Source organism: Petaurus breviceps, unplaced genomic scaffold (assembly GCF_028583685.1).
Source record: "Petaurus breviceps papuanus isolate PSGF00001 unplaced genomic scaffold, PetGlider_PUasm1.0 90849, whole genome shotgun sequence".
Classification (NCBI taxonomy): domain Eukaryota; kingdom Metazoa; phylum Chordata; class Mammalia; order Diprotodontia; family Petauridae; genus Petaurus; species Petaurus breviceps.
The window spans coordinates 5,222,650-5,246,754 of NW_027187361.1; positions in this window are offsets into that span (position 1 = coordinate 5,222,650).

The following is a 24,105-nucleotide window of genomic DNA, read 5'->3' on the forward strand; positions in this document are numbered from 1 at the left end:
AAAAACAAAAAAATCCCAGCTGCCTGGAACGATTTGAAGTAGCCTAAATCCTACATACTCATTCAATATAAAAGATGAAGAGTTTTCCTTTGTCCTAAATGATGTTTGATACAAATTAGACTCACTTTTGTTGCATAATTTTAATTTTGAATTAAACATTTTCAAATTGTTTTCTAAAAAATTATACTAAAATTTACCTTAGTTTTTGTAAAAAAAAATTCTACCACAGCTTTTCCTCAATAAGCAGTAAACTGTTGTTATTTTTGAGTCAGGGTAATATTTTATTAATGGACCAAATCATAAGAGAACTTAAGTGAATAAATGGAAAGATTCAGATTTGCATTGGTCACAATCATTAATCTCATTGTTTAATATATAGGTTAATCAGATGATATAAGAATGGGAGTGACTGTTCTAACCAGGTGCATACAGTGGTGTCAGTATTTTCTTGAGCCTTCATGAACTTCAATGAATCATAATGCCCATGTGTTTTTGTCCTGTCCTGTTTGGGCAGTGCATTTACTTACAAACAGAATTCATCTTAGATTGGCCCAATATGTGACATTGCAGGAAGGCAAGTACAATAATGGTCATTTGTATTTTTGATCAGTAAGTCACACCTTTGATCCCACATGTGAATTTTCTATTGAATTGGTTTTTTTTTTTCCTTTGGGTTGCTTCATACTTTTGAATGGATTTAACGCAATGTGACCTATCATATACCATGTATAAAAGCATGAGGATACAACCCTCTATACCAATAAGACATGTAAGTCATCGGATATGCTGGCCAGAGAAATAATCAAATATTTTAAAAGAAAACCCAATATATGAACTTTCCGTATACAATCAAAGGTTATCACTATTGGAATGATCCAAAGGTAGAATTTATGTTTGCCAAATATGGCCATAACAAACTTCCACATTATTTGAGATGGAACATCTGACACCAACCTCACTGAACAGATGGTGTTAATAGTTCATTTTGTTGCACTTAATAATAACGACTCTGCTGAAGTGTAGTTTCATGAACACTTTACACCAACCTATTCCACTGGGTTTCAACTACCAGAAACAAGCTGCCTATTTAAGACATATGAGGCCAAAGCTGTAACAATGATGTACTAAAAGAAGAATGAACACGACATCTTGCCTTGAACTTTCATTTTTTAGTGGCTAGAGGAATTAGTAGTTCAGCTGATTTCTTATTCAAGTTGCAATGCAGTTGTGAGAAGTTCCTTAATTTATTGATGTAATTCAGTGCATCCTTTATTGCAGATTTTTTATTTGCTTCCAGGTGGCATCAAGCTAATCTGAAATTCTTGCATGATTTAGGTGACCATTATCTTTGTGGCCATTATAGCAGGAAGGCTAGGTAGATTTTGTATTTTCATTCCAATATCTTATACATTATTTTTCAGTTAAGTCAGAGGGGACCCACTATATTTTTTGAAAATTTCCAATATGGTTTTGATAAAATAGGCCCCACCAGTGAACTCATTTAACTGGATAAATCCTTGGTTTACCTTGTCAGTTTACCTTTCTGTGGCTCAAAAGACTTTAGAAAGCTTGTTGTGCCTTCCCCAGTCAAGTCTCAAAGTTACTATATCATTTACCAGAGGTTGAATGCCATGATCAATGCAGGAGCAAGTTGAGGCAGACTAGTTTAGAAACAATGAATCCAAGTAGAGGATAGAAAGAAAGAACTGGCACCATTATTGAACACAGGTCTGAGGTAGTATCTGGAAATAGCAAAGCTCTCTAGATCCTATGGTTTTAGTGGTCCGAAGGAAGAAGGAAAACTATGTTTTGATATCTTCTGGGGAATTAATTATTTGTTTCAAAATTCAATGAATGAAGCATATCTGCTCAACCCTACCTCTACCTCCATAATTAACCTCTTTTGGAGTTGTGGTTGCTGTTCGTTCCTCATTTTCAAAGAGGACCAATGACATCACAGCATGATGTCTTGATTGGGTGTGAATTGGATTTAAATGAGGCACAGTTGCACAAAGTTGTCAATCTCACTCTTTCTTCCAATCATTGAAGTCCAGTGGGAAGACCAGAGTCAGGATGACTGGTGATGGCCTGGAATGCAATATATAACCTTGCTATTTTCATTATCTGACTGACCAACCTCTAAGCAATTCACAATGACTGCTTCAGTTGTCTCCATTTATATATTCTTCATAATATATATTTATATATTCATTTATATATTCTTCATAATAAAAGAATATTATGAAAGAATATTCTTTCATAAGAACATGAAACAAATTGTTCTTACCCATCTATTCTGCTAGGTGAGGTCTTCACATGCTTGGGGTAGACACTACCCTAATTCACCATGTGAGTTTAAGGCCAATGGTTACCCTCAAGCTGGTTTAGGTAATTTGCTGGGGTGGTTTTACCAGGGTGTGGTCGCTGTAAATCCTGCATCTTCTTGAAGCCACAAGTGAGAGTTGGGAGACAGGTAGACATAAAAGGTGAAAGAGCAGCTCTGAAAAGGGCTTGGCAAGCCCTAACACCAGAGGTGCTGGACCTCCCTGAACACCTGACTTGCTCCTCATTCTATGTATAAAGAAATCAAATCTAGTTTTGGCATTGTCCATATCACATGTCAGTACTACTGCTTTGAGTCTCAGCCCCTAACCTTATTTCTGTCACTTTTGCCTTCTGAAGATTAGATAAGGAAAGTGTACATGGAGGCACTGACAAAAGCCTCCAGAGGTATGGTAGGCAACTTTTAACAATCAGATCTTGGGGTGGGGTTGTATATACCACTTACTTTTAAAGTTTAATCTGCATTTTTTTGAGGCAATGGGGATTAAGTAATTTGCCTAGGATAATACAGCTAGTGTCTAAAGCCAGATTTGAAGTCAGGTCTTCCTGACTCCAGAACCAGTGCTCTATCCACTGTACCATCTAGCTGCCCCTCTAATCTGCATTATTGACATTTTTTCTATTGCTTTCCTAAGGATAGATAATTAACACAACAATAAATCAAGCCCTGATTTATAGTTTTTGCCAATTCCTGAAGTGTAGTGTCCACACTAAAAATGTAGTCACCAGGAGGTGACTCATTCATGAGCCAGGAGGAAAGTGAGTATAAAACAGCTCAAGAATGCGATTGGTTAATCCAGCTTCAGACACTTAACACTTACTAGCTGTGTGGACTTAGGCAAGTTACTTAACCTCAATTGCCCTGTATTCCCCCCTCCAAAAAGCAAAAAACAAAATATGATTGGTTATATCTCTTTTAACTGATCATTAAAAAAATAAACTAATATTGACTGTATAACTAATGAGATTCCCCCCCCCCCCAAAGATCTTTTGAAAATAAAATCAAGAACCAAGGGGCAAAATGTATTTTTCTGTTTTGTTGTTCAGTAGTCTACTTTGGACTCACAATCACTTTTTTAGGTTAATATCATAATACAGTCCTTGCACTTACACAGTAAATTTTCCAGAAGTACCAAAGTACTCCACAGATATAATCTCATTAATCTTCATAACATTTTTAGGAGGTAGATGACAGCTGTGATACACAGTTTATAGATTAGGAAAATGAAGGGAATATTCTAAGCAATATTCCTTGGGCTACAATGGCTATTTCTATGCTGGTAGGGTTAAATTATCTTTTTGGAGTATACGTATGTTAGATGTGGTGTCCACATCTCTGGCAGCTTCCCTCAAATTTCCAATACAGAACACCGGAATTTTCTTTAAACTAGTTATGGAAAAACCAGCACCAATTTCAGGAACAAAGAACAGTCATACTTCAGCCATGCCCTTATTATCTGTCACAATTAAAACTTTAAATATTTCAGAACTGAAGTTATTTAGGGAGCTAAAAAAATCAAACTTTTGAATCAAATATATCATTTAAATGGAAACCTATGAAGATTTTTAAAAGTATGAATATTTCATTTAACTAATTATCCACAAAGTAGGTACATATAAATAAAAATGCTTAAAAGAATTACATTAAAAAATATAAACCTGTTATTTTCAGTTTGTGTATGACATGCTTTGATAGATCTGGGCTCTCATTGAAATAGTCATTCCCTTAAGTGATAGAGATTGCCAAACAACTATTTTGTTCTGTTTGTACCAGTTGTAGATTGCAACCTGTTATGACTAGTGGTGATTTACAAGTTAAAGGTGACATAGAAGTTATCATGAAGGATATACATTTATGAACAAAAATGTTGTGCTAGTCATATAGCATGATTAAGGCATGGACACCCTGAGGGTTATACTTGTATCCCAAAATGGTAAAAAAAAAACTGATGGAACCCTCTAATGCATGAAATGAATCCTCCCTGGGAGATTTGCAGAAAAACATTTTCCCAGGATGCTTTTCATTCTGGAAAAATATGGATAAGTGGCAATCTGAGGTTATGGTTCCATTGAACAAAATATTATTTATTTATGCCAACTTAGAAAAAAATTGCTATGTGTCATTCTTGGGATTCAGCAGATCCCCAAAGTTTTTTTTTGTGTTTTTTTTATACTATACTAACTATATATTACAACATTGTTACTGAACCAGCAGTACGTGATCCTCTTGCATTGATTTGGAAAAATTCTGAAGCTGCCTTATAACCCCATCTGAGAAAACATAAGCATACCAAATAATGAATTGATTCCTTAAAGTACAAATTGTGGTTTTGCCAATAATTTATATGCTGGAAATGTATTACCTTGGAAATAGAGCATATTTTATATTTCCTAAATTGGAGTTTTCTTTCTTTATTCTTAGTGGCAGAAAAGAGAGTTGAATTCAAATGAATAAATTAAAAACCTAAGGTTCATCCATCTTTGCCTTCAGAATTCCATTACTCAGCTACTGAACATATTTTTGGTTTGTAAGATAATCAAGTTTGCCTACAATTGGTGCAAGTATGATGATGACACATTTCTTTACATATGCCACTGACTTGCTTCTGTAATGCTTTGAAAGACTTAGAGGAAGACTGAGCTGACCTCCATATTTCCATTTGTCAATAATTTGCCAATAACTCAGCATGCATTGGCTTAATGAGTTTCCTTTTCAAAGAAGTTTGATGGAGAACTAAATCACCAGATGGCTGGTTAAGTAAAAGCTGTCTGTGTGATTAAAGTCCAGAACAAGGAACACAACAAAGGGGAGAATTGTGTGCTCTGAGCAGGCAAGCAGATGTGGGACAATCAAGAATCCTTTTCCATTGTGAATGTTCAGGTCAGATTCCAGAAGCTAGGATGGAGGCAAATTACATTTAAGAAATCAGTACAACTATACAATAGAACCATTTATAACATTGTTAGAAATTATCAAAATGATGATTTCTATGTCTTGACCTATACAAGTTTCCTACTAATGAAGAATATTTTCTACCATTTTAGTTTCTTACAAATGCATTTAGGATGGTGAGGTTTAAAGATACATTTATCAATTAATAAGACCAGTGCCGACTAGTTCATAATATTCAGTCACCCAGCAATAAATGTATATTTAAGGAGCACAAATGTTGTCTACTGCAGGAGACACAAGATATTATAGAGTACTTACCAAACACTGCAGGATCATTACCTCTTTTTGAAGTCTGGCAAAGAAAAAATTAGACCAATAGAGAAAAGATAGAAAACATGCACAACCACAGTAAACTCAGAACTTTAGTGGTAGGGAAGCATGGTATTTCTGAAAATTCAACAGAGTTGATAATCTATAAAACAATTCTACTATGACTTCATGAAATGACTTTTCCCCTAGTACATTTAAAGAACAGAATAACATCTCGGACATCATAAAGTCCAAACTCTGAAGTCCAATTCCTTTCTCCCAGTCTTCATATCACATATCTACCCTCTGCTTTAATAATACCTCTGTAATAAAGAATTCAGTACCTTATGAAGTAGCATATTCAATTTCTGGACAGCTCTAATTATTAGAAGTTTTTCTTTATGATAATCTAAATCATGTTTCTTATGACTTCTACTCCGGTCCTAGTTATACTTTTTAGGTCTAGGGGAACTAATCACTCTTTTTATAAAAAAAATCATTTATTTAGTTTTAGTTTTCAACATTCATTTCTACAAGATTTTGAATTCCAAATTTTCTCCCCACCTCTCGCCCCACCCCCACCCCAAGATGGCAAACTTTCCCCCAGTCTTACCTCTCATATATTCTCACTAGCTCTCCCCTTACCCCCTTCCTCCTTACTTTCTTATGGGGTAAGATGGATTTCTATACCCTATTGCCTGTATATCTTATTTCTTGGATGCATGTAATAACAACTTTTTAACATTTATTTTTAAAACTTTGAGTTCTAGAATCTCTCCCTTCTTCCCTCCTCACTCCCCCGCCTTGCAGAAGACAAGCAATTCATATAGGTTATACACTAATCACTTATAGATAAAAGCTCTTAAAATACTTGGTGAAGGTTATCACAGCTGTTCTTCTCTCCAGACTAATCATTACCAATGACTTCAATAGAAGTGGTTCTAGAGAGTGGAGATCATTGAATGCCAAGGAAAGGAATTTGAATGTACTCTGTAGGTCATAGGGAATCACTTAAATTTTTAAGTAGAGAAATGAGATAAGTTTATGCATTCTTGACAGCAGCATGAAGAACAGGTTAGAAGACAAAGATAAGAGGCAAGAAGGATTGTTAGGAGGTTTTGGCAATTGTTCAGGAGGCTGGTGAGAAATGTATGTATGAATGAAGGTGATAGCAGTAGAGATGGAGGATGGAATGGATGTGAAAAATGCTTTGGAATGGAATCAACAGAATAGAGTAAGTGATCTTCTCTTTCTCTATTATCTTTTTTTTTTCCTTTTTCATCCTTTGTGCCTCAAGCACAACCTTCTGCATAGAAACTTTCAGCTTTCCCTAACTGTGTTTCCTCCTTTCCAAACTACTTGGAATTGAACTATTTAGTCTGTTTTCAAGAGAAGATAGTGATCAACACTATCAAAGGCTGCATTGAGGACTGATGAAAGGCTGTTTTATTTGGCAGATAAGCAATCATTGGTAACTTTGGTGAGGAAAGAGGAGGTAGTGTGAGGTAGACAACTATTGAAGTCCCTAGGGATGAGAATGGAAGGTAGGAATGGTGCATGGACCTGAGGCTGCCACAAAGGCCTTGGAACAAGTCTAGGGGGAAAGATAGAAAACTGAAGGTTAGTGAATACATCTAGAATGGAAGTCAAGATATGGAACAGTAAACAGGTGGGGTAAAGAAGTATAGGAAAAGGGGAAAGAACATTTTTGTTCATAGGTGGAGTAGACAACAGAGCTAAACACAGAAAGGAGAGAAATATGGGGATGCATGGAGGAGAGAGACAAAGAGGAGATCAGGTAAGGAGAGAATGAGAGTGAGCATAAAGTAAGAGATAAGGTCCTCTGCAGAGACAGGAGACTAGTATATGAGGAGAAAGAGCATCCAGAAAAATGTTGTGTTGGATAGGACACAGACATGGAAAATTTAGAACTGCCATAAAGTTTATAAAAATATATAAATTGAAGACAATAAGAGAAGGAAGACAAAAAAGTACAGATAAAATTTCCATGCAAACAATCTGTATATACAACATGCAAACTTTGACATCCTCCTGTATATAGGATTGTATATAGGGATGTTGGTATGTGGAAGCACATACAGATGCTTCAAAATTTTTCTATTTGGTATCACATTTTTAGTCTGTATTTTCTTTTTGGAGGGGGGAAAGGCAAGGCAATTGGATTAAGTGACTTGCCCAAGGTCACACAGCTAGTAAGTGTGTCAAGTGTCTAAGGCTGGAATTGAACCCTGATCTTCCTGACTTCAGGGCTGGTGCTCTATTCACTCCACCACCTAGCTGCCCCTAGTCTGTATTTTAAGTAAAGTTTAGTTAGTAATTAAAAACTTTAGTTCAGCTTTAGTTTCTTTAATCTGATGTCTAAAATAGTATATTTTATGATTAAGTATTCAATAAAAGTTCACCTTAAAAATCTAAAATTCCTTGATTACTGTATCAGCAATGCCATATTCACAATGCCTATGGAGATTACAAATATGCTGATATAATTATCCATTACAAAATATGTCATGCTTGCCATATGGGGAAATAAACTAGAAAATTTATTAAGATACCAAAAGACTGAGTCCCAAAACCAGAAAGTGAAAGCCATCAGAGTAGTTATGATATTGGCACAGGTAGATAAAGTAGAAAGCACCCACATTTTCAAGCCTTTAAAACAGAACAGGCTACCTCAGGCAAAGGTCCTCCTCTCCCCACTCACAGCAACCCCCCAGCGTCCTGGAAGCTCGCTCCCAGCAGCTCCGGCCCCTGGCAGTCCTCAGCAGGAGTCCTTAGCAGAAAGTCCTTAGCAGTCCTAACTCAAAAAGGGCTTCGCGCTGCCACTGCCTCTGCTGCTGCTGCCGCCGTTGCCACCACCGCCAGCCACAGCAGGGACGCTAGCTTGGCTTCCGCTTCCTCTTGCTCCGCCCCTTCCTGCTACGTCAGCAAGCCCAACGGGGCATGGAAGATCTTTAAATCCCATAACCCTTACAATTACAAAAGGAATTTGCATACCTATGTTAAGAGATTGATTTTTCATCTTAAAAGAGAATTCACAAATTTTCCCTTCAAGTAGAAATCTTCTCTCCCATCCATTTAAAACAGTATTTGATTTACAAAAAAAAATTATTTCCACGTAATTTTTCAGGACAATAGTTACTGTTTGGACATGTTAGTATCTATATTTTTAGTGAGAGGTGTCAGAATATGAGAAGAATTGAGTGTATTCAGTTTGCATATTTCATATACACTGAATTTAAAAAGTTTTTATGTAGAAAATAGATTTGGAGGAGGGAGAACAATAATTTGTCTCATGGGGAAAAGCTATTTCAATATAAAGGAGGAACTTTTAGGAAGGAATCAGGCATTTCAGAGAATCAACATGGTAAGAATCATATAAAATGAATTAATAATAACCATAATTATAGTGCTTTATAATTGCTTTATAATGCTTTTCTTTAGAAGTGCTTAAAGTACTTCATTTAATCTCGTTTATCCTCATAATTTCCCTTTGAGGTAGGTTGTATTCAGTTTTGCATTTGGGAAATAAGGGAGGAAAGAGAAGTTAAGTAACTTAACTAACATAATCATTAGTCCACAGCAGAGCTGACTTGAAACTGAAATTAGTTCTTTAAGCTTCTGATGTTGGAAGACAGACTGTAAGAGACTGACTGGGAGTAAAAAATTGAAAGCAGTGTCTAGACCAATTCTCTGTACTGTGGGAGATGTAAAGATCTCTCTGGCAAGGTCTTTACTGTCAAAAAATTTATAATCTCTTATAGGAGATGCTTCAATAGGTTTGTGATCTCATCAATCAATTCTCTCTCTCTCTCTCTCTCTCTCTCTCTCTCTCTCTCTCTCTCTCTTCAAGGCTCCAGATTTCAGGATATCTACACTCTACTATGCTGTGCCTTTTGTCCATGCCCTTCATATGTCCTCTAAAAGGAGTTAACACAACATGCTGAATCCTTTCCTCTATAACATCTATAGATGTCAGTAAGTTTCCAAGCTATCCATCAATTATCTTAAAGAGATAAGAAGGCATCAAGATTGAGGTGTTTGGATCTGGATTTCTGGAGATGATGAGGCATGTAAACAAAGCTTCTAAGTGAATGTAGTAAACATTGGAATTCCAGGTAGAAACAGAGTAGAAGAGATCAAATGTTACAGTGAGAGTTATGTAGAAAAAGATATTATTCAGAGCTAATAAGAATTAGAATTGTCAGTGGACTTAAAGCAAGAGTAAATATAAAATTATCAAAGATATATACATGTACACATACATACATACATATATGCACACATATATTCACTACACAGTGTCATTTCATTATAATTATTAATTTTGTGGAATTTGCTGGATATTTATACAAGGGATTGAGAAAGTCCGAAGGAAGTAAATCCAGGAGAGCTTGAATCTATCTAATTCAGGAGATTTAACTAGTTTAAAAAATTAGAAAAGAAGAAAGTTACTTTAGTTTTATGTATTTTGATAAATCTCAAATAATCATTTTAACATTTACTTCATGTGATATTTTTCTTTCTCATTTGTTCACAGGGCAGATATAGAGATAGAATTTCAGTATTCTTATGACAATAACCTGTGATTTTGATGCTGTGGAATCTCTTTCCTCCAATCAAATCTTAAGAGTCTGAGTGAATTACTTATCTATGGTTTTATAGTCAGTAAGTGTCAGAGACTAGATTTTAACTTCAGTTTTCCTGATACTTAGTGTCTGACCCTCTATCCACTTTCACAATGCTTCTCAGTAGGCAATTTGGGGGCTAAGAAGATGACAGAATTTTCAAGCCATATACTTCCAATAGTAAAATGAAGTCTAAAGGGAACATTTGAATCTTTTTTTTTAAGTTATTTTTGTTTTGTTTTGTTTTTGATTGTCCCTCTTGGAATCTTTCCACATCTTTAACTTCATGTGAGTTCCCTTCCTGGAACATGTATGAAGAGATTTCCCTGTGTAATGTCTTGTTTTCTCAAATTCAATAAATCTAAAATGAAACTTAATATCTCCAGTCCACTTCCCTATTCTGATCCTTCAAGTTTTTCCTTCCTTCATATTTTCCTAATTCTATTGAGAGCTCCATTTTTGTCCCAGTTACCCAGGTTTATAACCTTGGAACTCATTTTGACTTTTCTCCTTTAAACTTACTGTCCCTCCAATTTCTAATTGGTTGCTAACTTCTATAGATCCTCTTTTCAGCATCTTGTATTTTCCTTCTTACTCCTTTACATAGTTAACAATCTAGGTCAGCCCCACATCACTTCTTCTCCAACCAATTGTAATTGACTCTTAATGGTCTCCCCATTCCCATTTTCTCTTCTTTCCAGAGATGTAATGTGGTACAATGGATTGAGAACTAAATTTGTAGTCAGAGGATATGTGTCTAAAACCTATCTCATCATTTACTACTTATGTAATCCTGGGCAAGTTATCTAATACCTCTGGGCAGCAGATTCTTCATCTGTAAAAAGAAAGGGGGTTGGACTAAATAACCTCTAATGGCCCTTTGAGCTCTAAATCTACAATACAATGATCTCTTTTCAATCAACTCTCTAAGCAGCTGCCAAAATTCTCTGGCACAGGTCAGGTCAGATCACTTTCTTGTTCAAAAATCTTCAGAGGAGTTCTATAGCCTCTAAGATAAAATGCAAATTTCTCAACCTGACATTTAAGGTCCTCTGCCATCCGGCTCCAGCCTACCTTTTAAAAAAATAGGTTTTTTTTTTCAATTAGCAAAATTCTGTTTTGTCTCTCCCCCCCTCTTTTACCCTAATTGGAAAAACAACAGCAACAAAGTCTTTGTTACAGACATTCATAGTCAAGGATAAGCAGATTTACACATGGACCATGGGCAATACATGTGTGCATACATGTATATACACATAGACATATTTGTGTGTGTTTGTGTGGATTTCTACTTCACCTTGAACCTATAAGTTTTTGTCAAATGTTGGATAGCATGCTTCATCCTTTGTTCTATGGAATTGACAAAATTGTTTGTCTTAATGATATTGTTGATATTGTGGAAATTGTTAAGCTGCTTTTGCTTACTTAACTCTGGAGAAATTCAGACAAATCTTTTCAGATTTCTCTGCAACTGCACTTTTTTCCTAATTTCTTACAGCATAATAGTATCCCATTACATTAATATACCATACTTTCTTCAGTCATTTCCTCATTGATTACTGCCCTCGCTTTAGTTTCCAGTTAGTCATTGGAATTAGCAATATTTTTGTACCTATGAGTCATTTTCCTCTTTCTTTAGTCTCTTTAGTGTATAAGTTTCATCTTAGGATCATCTAGCTTACCTTTCCACCCTAATCTTGTGTAATCACTTAATTCATAGAATCACCACCCTTCCTATAGTCTATATTCCAGCCAACCAAACTACTAGATGCCTACTAAATTCCACATTTCATCTTCAGCTCTAGACATTCCTCAATTATCCATCAATGTATAGAATATACTCCCTTAACAAAATATAGAATACTTATCTTCCATCAAATCTGAGCTAGTGTCACCTCCTCCAGAAAGCCTGCCTTGATTTTCCCAGTTGCTAAGCGGTCTCCTTCTCAATAGCTTGTGTGTAATATATGCTATAGCCCCTTCATGGACTACGAGCTCCATAGTTGTTTAATAAATATTTGCTTAATTCAACCACATTTTGATGACATTCCTTTAAACTTGATATTTTTCTTCCTTCTGACGTTCATGATAGTTGTACCTTTTGATCCAAAAGGAAAAAAAATATAGTAGTGCTAAGAAGTAAAACAAATTTATGCATAAAGCAACATGTACCTTTTTTTGGCAGTTGTATAATACAGTGCCTGGTGACACAGGAGAGATGACAGCTTTGCATTTTATTTCTGCAAGATAACTTATTGGAAGGGTGATTATGATGTTTCTTTTGTGGTGCTCATGAGTTGCTAACATCTTTTGAAAGATGGAAAAAATAATAATCACCCTTCACTGGAAATAGTGTTCTTGTTCTGTGAGAAACTTTTCCCATAAAAGCCCACATTTTTGGATTTGAATTAATGAGTACATCAGACTCAGCAGCAATCAATCTACTTGATTTCAAATCTAATAGGTATCAAGATAGATGCCAAACCTGACCTATCGAGGCAGAAATGATCACCTGACACTGCAGAAATGTAGGGAAAAAAGTCACGATATTAAAACTCAGGAGGCCTATTCTGTTGTCCCATCTCTCCCACTAACTTGCAGGGTGATCATTAACAATTTATTTGACCTTATGTATAAAATGAGAGGTCATAACAACTCACATATAGAGAAAGCTTTGAGGTTTGCAAAAATGCTTTCCATGCATTATTTCATTTGTTTCACCCCATCATGACATGTTATTTTCTTTAAGAATTAATAATGGAAGGCAGAGCCAAGATGGCAAAGAAAAGGCAGGGACTTACCAGAGATCTCCTCAAACCCTTCCAAATATATATAAATAATGATTTTAAACAAATTCTAGAGAGTCTGAACACACAAAAAGATGGAGTGAAACAATTTTCTAGCCCAAGACAACTTAGAGGATTGGCAGGAAACATCTGTTTCACCAGAGTGAGAGAGGGGCGAAGTCCAGTGCAGACTGTACCAATGTACACCTGCCCCCAACAAACCAGAAGCAGGCCTCAGGGTAACTGAATCAGTGGCTGAAATGACCACATATCAGTGGTTTCCAGGCCCCTCAGCCCACAAACTCCAAAGATAACTTAGAAGGTTAGCAGGAAAGGTCTTTCACACCTGGGTAATAGTGGAGCACAGTCTAGTATGGGCAGTGCTGAAGCAGACCTAGACCCAGGAAAGCAGCAGCAAGCCTTGGAAGCCTTTGAATCAGCAGTGGCAGCAACTGCTTCTGGAGTTCTCAGCCCACATATGGAAAGGGGGTTGAACAACTTGTTAGGAAGAGATTTCCAGGGTCTCTTTGCTAGCACTGGGGACAGGACTCTGTTGCTTTGTCCATGCACAGATCCAGGTCACAGTACTAGGTGGCAATCCCAAAGTGAGGAGGAGCATTAGCACACCAGAGCTTGCAAACTCAGTGGAGTTCCAGGGCATAAAACAAGTGTTTGTAGTCACTCACAGACCAGAGCACAGGCCAGGAAAGTAGCAAACACTTCTCCTTAAATCATTCCAGCTTGAAAGAAAAACTTATAGAAAAAAACTTATACATCCCTATAAGTATCTCTGAAAACAGCTGCACAAAACCCCAAAGTTTGGAATAGTTCACCTTACCCTGGAAGCAGAACTCTACTTTAACAAAGAGTCATTTAACTTCCTCTATTTAACAAAGAGTCAAAAGTCAAGTAATAGGTTGGGAAAATGAACAAGCAGCAGAAAAAAAAATTCTGATGATAGAAAGTTACTATGGTAATAAGGAAGATCAAAACAAACACTCAGAAGAAAATCAAATCAAAGCTCCTATGTCTAAAGCTTCCAAGAAAAATTTGAATTGGTCTCACTCAATGGAAGAACTCAAAAGGAATTTTGATAATCAAGTTAGAGAAGTAGAGGAAAAAATTGGGAAGATAAATGAGAGTGATGAAAGAAAATCGTGAAAAACAAGACAAACATTTGGTATAGGAGACACAAAAAATTACTGGAAAAAAATAAGAGCTTAAAAAATAGACGGGGTAAAATGGCGAAAGAGGTCCAAAAAGGCAATGAGAAGAAAAAGTAGAGTAGGCCAAATGGGAACAGATATATAAAAATTCACTGAAGGAGAAAAAAAAAACTTAAAAAAGTAGAATTGGCCAAATGCAAAAGGAAGTTCAAAAGCTCACTAAAGAAAATAATTCCTTAAAAATTAGAACTGAGCAAACTGAAGGTAATGACTATGAAATGTCAAGAAACAAGGAAACAAAACTGAAACAATGATAAAATAGAAGACAATGTGAAATATCTCATGGGAATAAACAACTGACCTGAAAAAATAGACATAGGGAAGCTATGATAAAAAAAATGTGTCTAGACATCATCTTTCAAGAAATTGTCAAGGAAAACTGCCCTGAAATTATAAAACCAGAGGGTCAAATAGAAATGGGAAGAATCTACTGATCACCTCCTAAAAGAGACCCCAAAATAGATACTCCCAGGAATATTTATAGCCAAATTCAAGACCTCCCAGGTCAAGGAAAAAATATTGCAAACAGTCAGGAAAAAAGAATTTAGACTTGATGGTGCCATAGTCAGAATAACACAAGATTTAGTAGCTTCTACAATAAAGGACCAGAGGGCTTGGAACATGATATCCAGGGAAAGGGAGCTGGGATTACAACCAAGAATCACCTATTCAGCAAAACTGAGCATAATCATTTAGTGGAAAAATGGATATTCAATGAAATAGATGACTTTCAGGCATTTTTGATGAAAAGACCAAAGCTGATTAGAAAATTTGACTTTCAAATATAAGATTCAAGAGAAGTATAAAAAGATAAACAGAAAGGGGAAATAATAAGTGACATAATAAGACTAAACTGTTTACATTCCTACATGAGAAGATGATGCTTGTAAGTCATAAGAACTTTTTCATTATTAGGACAAATAGAAGGAGTATACATAGACAGAGGGCACAGGTGTGAATTCAACATGAAGGATGATACCTAAAAAAATAAAATTAAGGAGTGAGAGAGGAATGTACTGGAAGAAAAGAAAAGGGAAAAGGAAGAAAAAGTTTTTACAGTGGAGAGGAAGAGGGAGGAGGTGAGGGGGAAAAAGTGAACCTTACTCTCATCAGAACTGGATCAAATAAAGAATAACATATACATTTAATTGGGTATAGAAATCTATCTTTCCCTACAATAAAATAGGAGTGAAGGGGATTGGCAAAGGGGGGTATAGAAAGAAAGGAGGGCAGTTTGAGAGAGAAGTAGTCAGAAGCAAAACACTATTAAGGAGGGACAGGGTGAAAGGAGAGAGAATCGAATAAATGGTAGTGGTGGGAAATAGGATCGAGGAAATACAGTTAGCAACAGTAACTAGAAAAAAATTATGAATCAAGTTTCTCTGATAAAGGCCTCATTTCTAAAACATATAGAGAACTGAGTCAAATTTATGAAAGAGCCATTCCCCAATTGATAAATGATAAAAAGATATTAATAGTTTTCAGATGAAGTAATCAAAGCTATCTATAGTATATGGGAAAAATGGTCAAACTCACTGTATTGGTAATGGGAATTTGAAGATCTTCCTTTCCCCTTAATAAGCCTAAGGGAAAATGAAAGAAAGAAAAAGAAAAGGAAAATGACAAATGGTGGAGGAGATGTGTGAAAAAGGAGACACTAATGCATGGTTGGTGGAATTATGAACTGATTCAAACATTCTTTAGAGCAATTTGGAACTATGCCCAAAGGGCTATAAAACCATGCATTCACTGTGACCTAGAAGTGCCACTGTTTGCATTGTATCCCAAAAGAGATAAAAAACAGAAAGGAAAGCGACTGAGATGTATAAAAATATGTGTAACAGCTCTTTTCTGTTGGCAAAGGATTGGAAATGGAGGGTATGTCCATCAATTGGGGAATGGCTAAACAAACTGTGCCATGTGTTCATGATGGAATTTACTGTGCTAAAAGAAATGATGAGCAGGATGCTCTCAGAAAAACCTGAAAAGACTTAGATGAACTGATGCAAAGAGAAATGTACTTTGTCCAAAGTAATAGGTATATTGTATGATGATCAGCTGTGAATTATTTAGCTCTTCTCAGCAATACAATGATCCAAAAAAACTCTGAAGGATTTAGGATGAAAAATGATATCTATCCCCAGACAAAGAACTGATGGTTTCTGGATACAGATTGAAGCATACTTGTTTTTATTTTATTTTACTTGATTTTTTGTCTATGTTTTTCTTTCATAACATGACTGTTATGGATGTGTTTAACATAATTACATATATATATATGTATGTATATATATACATATATATAACCTATATAGAATTACTTGCCTTCTCAATGGGGATTTGGGGGGAGGATAGGGTAGGAGAGAATTTGGAACTTAAAGTTTTTTTTTCTTTTTGGAGGGCAATTGGGGTTAAGTGACTTGCCCAAAGTCACATGGCTAGTAAGTGTGTCAAGTGTGAGAGGCCAGATTTGAACTCAGGTCTTCCTGACTCCAGGGCTGGTGCTGTGTTCACTGCACCACCTAGCCACCCCAGGACCTCAAAGTTTAAAAATAAATGTTAAAAAATTTTTTATTTGTAATTGGGGAGAATGAAATACTAAGCAAAACAAAAAAGAGAAAAAAAGAATTAATAATGTTACTTTTGGGGGCACACACCATTTTTACTCCTCAACCAATATGTTGCTTTCTTGTCTTTATAAACATTTTTTGGACAATACAACCTGTGAATATTTGGTTTAATGCATACATAATTGGTTTATATTTGGAAGAATCAACAGGATTTATATCTTTTGATAACTATCAAGTCTGACATTTGGTAATATAAAAATTATTTCAATTCATCACCTATAACATGGAAATATTTACTCTACCTATCTTACAATGTTGTTTTGAGGGTCAAAAGAATGATGTATGTGAAGCACCTCAAAAGTATAAACAATTGTACTTATGTCAATAATTACTATTGTTAGTTCACTTTTATCATTCATATTATTATTCATATTATTCATATCATTGTTGAGGTTCAGATAGAAATGCCTCTAGAACAAGTCCTTATCCTAGAATGTCTTTTATACTTAATATTCTGAGGATTCTTTTACAAGTTGATAAAATGACTGCTTTTCATAATTAAATGAGAATATTTTGAGGTATAGTCATCTTTTTGTTTATTTGTGGAAAATACCTTTGAGATAATTTCAGGAGCAAATAGTATGCAAAGAATGACATCTATTAATCTGTTCTTTTCTGGTTTTAATTTCTTCTGCTACAAATCTGTATATTGAAAAGTTTCATTTCATGAAGATGAGATATTAATTCATAAGTTTGGAAATAAATGTTTAAATCATTATTTCTAAATGTTTATGGATCATTGCTGTATCTAGGTGGTTGTGGAGAACAGTTCTCTCTACAATGAAGTTGAATTTCATATTATATTTGAGGTTGTATTTGTGTTATAGGGATTTGGGTAAAAATTTCACAGATATAATTTTAATCACCTGATTGTATCTCTAAATAGCATCTGGTCTATGCTAATGTTTTTTGTAAACTGCAGTGATATGTTGCTGTTGGCACGACTTCATTACAGAAATTATATTGATTGGTAAGGTGACAACTATTTGAACCCAAATCATTATCATAAACCTTTTCACATATATAAAAAATCTTCATAATTCAGCAATTTTCCAGTTCTTTTTTGACAATATGTTGTTGGTTGAGTTTAGGTGGATGACCCCCACAGAAATCTTTTTGATTCAACTCTTGAATCTTAAGTATACCATAGCTTCCATCCAAAGATAAACCACTTCTGTTTATATTTGACAATTGCAGTACCATATACCTAATGTCATTTTTACTATTTTTTATATACTTTTATATACATTTATACACTTTTACTATTATTTTGTGAAGTAAGATTCATTTGTTCAAAAAATCTCTGTATAATTGCTAATCTATTGATTTCCTGCTCTAAGTACATCTACTTATGTTGTTTTCCTTGTTCATAAGGCAGTACTTTTTTTTAACTTCCAATGAGCCCTATGCTTTTGTAGAAATGTACAGATTTTGTGTTCACCTTCTAGATGTGTTGTTATTTATTTTACCATGTGAAATGCATAAATTAAGAATAAATGAAGCTATTATGTCTTTTAATTACTCTAAAGGCATTCTTTAGAAAATCTATCCATCCTTATTGCAAACTCTAAATGGATAAGAGTTTCCATATAGAAATGAAATTCTCTAGAATTTTGCTAGTTCTTCATGCAACTTTAGCATTTGAGTCAATGATATGTATTTTATCCAGGCTTGAACTTTCCAATTTTGCACACAGTTGATCATTATTACAATAATGCTGCTATTGTATACAATATTCTCCTGACTCTTCTCACTTCACTCCTCACATCAGTTCATATAAATTTTTTTCAAGGGTTTCTGAAACCATCCTTCACATCACTTCTTAAAGCATAGTATTCTTTCTCAGTCATATGCCACATATTATTCAGCCATTCTCCAACTGGTGGACATCCCTTCTGGGTCTAATACTTTGCCACCACAAAAAGAGTTGCTAAAAATGTTTTGGTACATTTAGGTCTTTTTCCCTTTTCCTCGATCTCTTTGGTGTATGGGTATATACAGTTTTATAGCCTTTTTTGGAATACTTCCAAATTGTTCTAAAAAATAGCTGAACTAGACCACAATTCCATCAACAACTGATTAGTGTGCCTATTTTCCCTCATTCCTTCCAGTATTTGTCATTTTTGATAGGTGTGAGGTGATACCTGAGAGTTGTTTTAATTTTCCTTTCTTTAATAAATAAAGATTTAGAGCATTTTCATATGACTATATATAGCTTTAATTCCTTCTTCTTAAAACTGCCTTTTCATATCCCTTTAGCATTTAACAATTGGGCAATGGTTTTTATTTTAATAAATTTGACTTCGTTCCCTATATATTTGAGATATAAGGCTTTTATCAGCAAAAAAAAAAAAATTGCTGTAAATACCCCTTCCCAAGTTTCCTGGTCTCTTTCTAATTTTGGATAAATTGGTATTATCCATGGAAGAATTTTCTTAATATCATTATAAACAAAGTTATCCAGTATTCTTTCTGTCATTCTCTTAATCTCTTGTTTTGTGATAAACTTTTCTTTATCCATGCATGCACCAGGCAATTTCTTTCTATGTCCCCTTCCTTTGTTTATGATATCACTCTTTATGTCTAAATCATTTAGGAGTGGCTAGGTGGCACAGTAAATAGAACACCAGCCCTGGAGACAGGAGGACATGAGTTCAAATCCAGCCTCAGACACTTAACACAAAAACTAGCTATGTGACCGTGAGCAAGTCACTTAACCGCAATTGCCCTCCAAAAAGCAAAAAAATAAAAATAATAAATCATTTGCCCATTTTGAGCTTATTTTGATACATGGTATGAGATGTTGGTCTACATCCCGTTTCTACCATACTGCTTTCCATTTTTCAAAGAATTTTTTCGGTCAAATATTAATTTCTTACCCCAAAAGCTTGGATCCTTGGGTTTATTTAAAAATTGATTACTATATTCATTTATTACTCTGTATTGTGCACATAATGTATTTCACTAATCTACCACAGTATCTATTAGACAGTATCAGATTGTTTGGATAATTGTTATTTTGTAATATAGTTTGAAATGTGGTACTGCAAAGCCTCTTTCCTTCACATTTTTTTTACATCTGTTCCCTTGATATGCAAGACCTTTTGTTCTTTCAAATGAATTTTGTTAAAAAACAATTTCTAACTCTATAAAATATTATTTATTAGTTTGATTAGCTTGGCACTGAATAAGTACATTAAGTTAAGTAGAATCATAATTTTTATTATATTGAGTTGGCTGTCACACAAGCAATTAATATTTCTCCAGTTGTTTAGATCTGTCCTTATTTGTGTGAAAAATGTTTTGTAATTGTGTCCATATCATTACTGGGTTTGTCTCAGTTGGTAGATTCCAAAGTATGTTATATATTTGCAGTTATTTTAAATGAAATTTAACTCTCTATCTCTTATTCTTCCATTTTTTTGGTAGTTTATAAAAATGATAATGATTTATGTGGATTTATTTTATATACTAAAACTTGGCTATAGCTGTTAATTGATTTTCTAGGGTTAACAAAGTATGCAATAATATTGCCTGCAAAGAGTGAGAGTTTTCTTTCCTTGTTGCCCATTCTTTTTTTCTTTCACATTCATTTTCTTGTCTCTGTTATAGCTAGCATTTCTAGAATAATATTTATAATCAAACATTTTGTCTCACCCTTTATTTTACTGGGAAATTTTCAAGTTTATCCTCATTACAGATGATCTCTGCTCTTGTTTCAGATAGATTGTTATTTTTTTTTTAAGCAATTGGGATTAAGTAACTTGCTCAAGGTTACACGGCCAGTTATTTCTGGGTGTGGTGCTGAGTGTCTGATCCTGGGATTCGATCTCCAGGTCGTCCCAACACTGGAACCGGTGCTCTTATTCGCTGAGCCACCTGGCCACCCATGTTATTTTTTTTTTCAATCATGTCCAACTCTTTGTGATTTCTTTTTGGTTTTCTTAGAAAAGATACTGTAGTTGTTTTCCATTTCTTTCTCCAGTTTATTTTGCAGATGAGGAAATTGAGGGAAAAGGGTTAAACTACTTGCCCAAGGGTAACATGGCTAATAAGTGTTTGAAGCTGGATTTGACCTTAAAGTCTTCTGGATTCCAGTCATGTCACTCTATTCACTATACCAGCTAGCTTTAGGTAGATACTATCATCTTAACAAAAACTCCATGTATTCCTATGCTCTCTAGTATTTATAATAGGAATGGGCGTGCATTTAAGAAAAAAAAAAACATTTCCTGCATCTCTTCAGTTAGTCATATGACTTTTTTTCTTTGTTTTTTATTGATATGGGCAATGATGCTTATAAATTTCTTAATTGAACCACCCCTGCATTTCCACTATGAAACCTTTCTGGTCATAGTGTATGATATTTCTGATATAGGGTTGTAATTTCCTTGTTAGTATCTTATTTAAAATTTTTGCTTCAATATTAATCAGGGAAATTGGTCTGTTTTTGTTCTCCCTAGTTTAAATAGCAAAACCATACTTGCATGTTAGAAGGATTTTGGATTGAGGGGCGGAGTCAAGATGGTGGAGTAGAAACAGGACCTCTTCATGCCTCCTGCTCTCACCACCTCCAATCCATGTAAAAGGGGACTCTGAACAAACTTTGGAGCTACAGAACCCACAAAATGACACAGAGAAGCTAATTTCCCATTTAGGAGAGCCCAGCAGGCTGGCAGGAATCAGCCAGAGCAGCGCGCTGGGAGCCGAGCCCAGCTCCACCCTGAGGTTTTAGCCCCAGGGTGGGCCTGACCAGCCACAGGCTGGAGGGACTCCAGATCACCAGCAGTTGTGGTGGTCCAGAATTATCAACACATAGATGGTAAGGAAAAAGTGAGAGGTCAGTGCAGTGTGGATTTTGGGACCCAGTAGTTGGGAGTGCATTGGCTTTTGCCCCCGGGGCAAGAAGCTGCTGAGGGCTGCAGAAGAGCTGCTGCCATGTGGCAGCTTCAGCTCATGGCCTGAAGAGTGCAGGGGACCAAGTGACCAGTCTGAGGGGTAATTGCTCTTGCTTTAACCTGCTTGGATCTGGATTGCGGTCTAGGGTGGAAGTCTTGGGGTGTGTAAACAGCTTGCCAGAGCGTGTGGAGGATTCAGAGAGGGCACCCAACTAATACCTCCAGCAGCTGAGAAAGCCCCAGCATTTGGTACGAAGCTCCCTTGTCTGGCAGCAGTGCCCTACTGTGGCAAAAACCCCAAAAGTCAAGTAATTGAGTGGCAACATGACCAGGCAAAGGAAGCAAACCAAGCAGAGTAATCCAACATTAGACTCCTATTTTGGGGACAAAAAGGATCAAATCATGGAAAAGGAGGAAGACAGTGAAGTCAGAAGTCCTGCACCAAAAGCTTCAAAGGAAAATCTGAGCTGGTTACAGGCCATAGAGGACCTTAAGAAGCAGATAAGAGAAGTGGAGGAAAAATTGGGAATTGAAATGAGAATGATGCAAGAAAATTGTTACCTTTTTTTTTTAAAGCAATTGGGGTTAAGTAACTTGCTCAAGGTTACACAGCCAGGTGTTTCTGGGTGGGTGCTAAGTATCTGAGCCTGGATTCAATCCCAGGTCTGCCAACTCTTGGGCTGGTGCTCTCACTCATTGTGCCACCTGGCCACCCCTAAGCAATTGGGGTTAAGTAACTTGTTCAAGGTTACACAGCCAGATGTTTCTGGGTGGGTGCTAAGTATCTGATCCTGGATACGATCCCAGGTCTCCCACCTCTGGGGCTGGTGCTCTTACTCACTGCACCACCTGGCTGCCCAATACAAGAAAATTATGAAATGAGAATCAACAGCCTGAATGAGGAAAATAACACCTTAAACAAATAGATGAATTCAAATGGCAAAAGAGGCTCAAAAAACCAATGAGGAGAAGAATGCCTTAAAAAGTCGAATTTGCCAGATGGAAAAAGAATCTCAAAAACTCACTGAGGAGAATCATTCCTTCAGAATTAGATTGGAGCAAATGGAAGCTAATGACTTTAGGAGAAATCAAGATGCTGTTAAACAGATCCAAACAAATGAAAGAATAAAAGGCAATGTGAAATACCTCCTTGGAAAAACCACTGACCTGGAAAATAGGTCCAGGAGAGATAATTTAAAAATTATTGGACTACCTGAAAGCCATGATCAAAGAAAGAACCTAGAAATCATCCTCCAAGAAATTCTCAAGGAAAACTGCCCTGATGTTTTAGAACCAGAGGGCAAAATAGGGGTTGAAAGAATCCACTGATTACCTCCTGAAAAAGATCCCCAAAAGAAAACTCCTGGGAATATTTTAGCCAGGTTCTGAAATTCCCAGATGAAGGAGAGAATATTACAAGCAGGCACAAAGAAACAATTTGAATATCGTGGAAACACAATCAGGATAACTCAGGATCTGGCAGCTTCTACACTGAGGGATCAAAGGACTTGGAATATGATATTCTGGAGGGCAAAGGAGCTGGGATTAAAACCAAGAATCACCTATCCAGCAAAACTGAGTATCATCTTTCAGGGGAAAATATGGTCATTCAGTGGAATAGAGGACTTTCAAGCATTCTTGATGAAAAAACCAGAGGTGAATAGATAATTTGACATTCAGGTACAAGAAGCAAGAGAAGCCTGAGAAGGTAAACAGGGAAAAGAAATCATAAGGAACTTATCAAATTGAACTATTAATATTCCCACATGGAAAAATGATAATTGTAACAATGAAACTTTTCTCAGTATAAGAATAGTTGAAGGGGATAGAAATATATATGTCTATATTGGAGGGCATAGGGGTGTCTGAATACATATGTGAATGTGTGTACATATGTTTACCGGTATACATAGAGGGCACAGGACCAATGTGATAGGAAGGGATGATACTTAAAAGGTGAAATTAAGAGGTGAGAGAGGAATATAATGAGAGGAGATGGGGAGAGACAGAATGGGGTAAACCATCTCATATAGAAGAGGCAAGGGAAAATGGTTACAATGGAGGGGAAGAATAGGAAGGCAAAAGGGAATGGGTCAACTTTATTTTCATTGAATTTGGTTTGGGGAGGAAATGAAATCACACTAAATAGGGTATCTTACCCTACAGGAGATTAGGGGGAAAGGGGATGAGAGTGGGGAAGATGTAAGGGAGAGCAGGCTGGGGGGGAGGGAAATTGGAAGCACCTACTTTTGAAAAGGGATGGGATCAAAGTAGAAAATAGAACAAGTGGGAGGTGTGATAGGAGGGAGGGAAATATAGTCAGTCTTTTACAATATATCTACTATGGTAATGTTTTGCATTAGCTACATATGTA